General features: G+C 49.6%; 1 long non-coding RNA gene across 1 annotated transcript; it reads left to right on the top strand.

The window, feature by feature from the left end:
• The first annotated feature begins 1,935 nt into the window (after window positions 1–1,935).
• Window positions 1,936–2,470, top strand: LOC139066292 (uncharacterized). The gene is made up of 2 exons (XR_011519223.1): window positions 1,936–2,318; window positions 2,391–2,470. It is a non-coding gene; the product is annotated as an uncharacterized lncRNA (long non-coding RNA).
• Window positions 2,471–2,737: the final 267 nt, after the last annotated feature.

Below are 2,737 nucleotides of genomic sequence, written 5' to 3'. Positions count from 1 at the left end.
CATGCAAACAATGATCTGACAAGACAAAAAGGACTGACAGGGTTTAAATACAGGAGGAGCTGGGACCTTGGGTGATGGCAAATGGCAGGTGGGAGCAATTTACATGGACACAGGACTGAAAAGAATGGGGAGTCCACGTAAACACACACTTAGGGCCTTGGGAGTGAGCACATTTAACGGCACTTGGCAGGGGGATTTCTCAGCCTCCTCCCGAGTGCCGGTGCCCACTTCCAATTTTAAACTGCACTTAGACACCGAGGGGTGTGGGTGCAAGTGGGGTGGTGCGGTGGCATCAGCTGGCATAGGCCAGACAATGCCCGCACTGCCCGCTCACCACAGCCATGGAATACACCTCATCAACACACAACGTATTGGAGCAGGCGGAGGGAGACTAGGGGTCTTAGCACACTTCTGTTGTCGCTTGGCTTCCTGGGGCTGGAGGCTAGGAGGGTGATCTGGCTGTCTGGTTGGGGTCTGGGGTGGTGGGTTGCTGTGCTCAGCATTGGGTGGGGGTGCCTGCTCATTAGCACCCCAGCAGAAAGGGTCAAACTCTGGTAACCGGTGATGGTTGTACCCAATGTGCAGCAGTACCAGGACCAGAGTAAACAGGGTGTGTATGGGGAGCATGAGTGGGTGTCCGGCGTGCATTTTTGCAAGTCTTTGGTTGTATGTGTATGTGTGAGCATGAGGGAGGGAGTGTGTGACTGTGTTTGTGTATGACTGTATATGTCAGGTGGGGCCTTTGACTCCTCCCCTCTCCTGGGGCTTCTTTTGATGATATAGATCTTCGTCTCCCCTCCCCCTGCCACACTTGGTGTGGGGTGTGGTGCCTTGGTCTGCCTGAGTGTTCGTGGCTCCCGGGTCAGGGGGTTTAAGATTTTGGGTGTCTGCCTGATCAATCCCGGTGGCAGCCTGGTGGGGTCTGGGTCCCTGGGCTCTGCTGGGTCCCCGGCGTGGGTGTTCGGCCCTGGGTCCCGGGTCGCTGGGTCCCAGGCTCGGCCGGCTAGGGGGTGGGAGGCTGCGGGCAGGCCTGTGGGCTTGCCGCTGATACCTCCCGGGACTCTGCCGGCTGCTGGTTGTGGCCCCCCGGGGCAATCCTCTGTGCCTCTCGAGGTAACGATATATTTTTTCCTCTGTTTATATGTGTCAACATGACATGCTTTTAAATATCCTCATGTGGCAAATATATGCCACTTGAGGCATATAGGCCTCCTCCTCCGCCCACTCCATGCTTGCAGTCACTGCCATTCTGTTGCCCCAATGTCAGCAGGGTGCACATCTTAGTGACGTCATGTGTTATCGCGATATTGCGATATAGCCAAAAACTCTACCATTACCCAATTTTATATTGTTTCTACCTTATATCGTTTATATTGCCCGCCCCTACTTTCATGCTTTTAATTACTACGTAAAATTGCGTTTCCAGCTGCAGCAAAAGGTCTGAGCCATGTGTCTGTGTCCTACACGCATTTTTAAATAACAGGTCTGATCTAAAATAATAACCTACATCTATAAATCCATCTAGAACTGCACCGCTACTTCTGGACTCTAGACAAGTCCCGTTAGCATGACTGCAGCAAAACTGCTAACTGTGTTCGCTCCGGTAAGGAAAGAACAAGTCCTTTGGGAAAGCTATGACACACACACACACACACACACACACACACACACACACACACACACACACACACACACACACACACACACACACACACACACACACACACACACACACACACATAATCTAAAAGATGATCTGTATATTTCAACACTAGAACCTCCATGACATCCTGGATTAGTGCAAACGAGTTGAGCTAAGGAGTTACTCCAGCATCAGGAGGATTTATTCTGGTAAATTGTCGGTTAAATATTTTCCAGAGTTTTATCAATAAATACACAGTGTCATGGTTCTGCTTTTTCTCTGTGGCTGTGCTCCTGAGTGTTTGCAGGTGAGCAGGTTGGAGAGCCGCAGCTGCAGCTGATTATCATTCAGCCAGGCCAGAGGATATAAGGAGCGGTGTTGCCACACTTCAGTGCCGGTTGATACTCTATTGTTGGGTACTCTATCTCTCCTCATTCTGGTTTGAATCTAGTCTCGTGGTTTTCTCCCGTGTGCTTAGTTTTTACTCTCCTTGTCTGCTCCAGTACCAGCCCTGGAGTCTTACCCTCAGCTTCCTGCTGTCTGAAGTGGATTGGTTTCCCAGCGCTGCTCAACTCCTCTGGTCTCCCGCTCTCCACCTCTCACCTGTCCTGGATTCCTCCTTTGCCTGCTACTCCTCCCACCAGACCATCTCCAGCTCAGACCCACACTTCGTACAGTAAGACTCCACCACCATTACTCCAGTGTTTCCTTGGTTCTCAGTTTTCATTTTTGCTATCTTCTGTTTTAGAATCAGAACACCCTCCTGGCCCAGTTTGGATCAGCGCTTTTCGTTTTCATTAATTTTATAATAAAAAACATTATATTTTACTCTCCTCTCTCCTCGTGTGATTCTTTCATGTGGTTTAGAAAACTTCAGCCCATCATGACACACAGCAGTAAAACTGTAGATTACTGAACTATAATGGGACACATGCTGAAGCTAAGACCAGCTGAGAACTTGTCAGCTTAGAACTCCCAGTGGAGCACAGAAATGAAATATTTAAGAAAAGTAAACAAACGGTACCGATTTTGGTTCTAAAGATGAACAGAATCCTCATGTCCAAATCGGGTCGCAGGTCTTCTGAGTCAAACGGT

This window comes from Nothobranchius furzeri, chromosome 2 (assembly GCF_043380555.1).
Source record: "Nothobranchius furzeri strain GRZ-AD chromosome 2, NfurGRZ-RIMD1, whole genome shotgun sequence".
NCBI classification, from domain to species: Eukaryota; Metazoa; Chordata; class Actinopteri; order Cyprinodontiformes; family Nothobranchiidae; genus Nothobranchius; species Nothobranchius furzeri.
The sequence above is the reverse complement of the archived record's forward strand: the minus strand, read 5'-3'. Positions and strand labels throughout refer to the sequence as shown.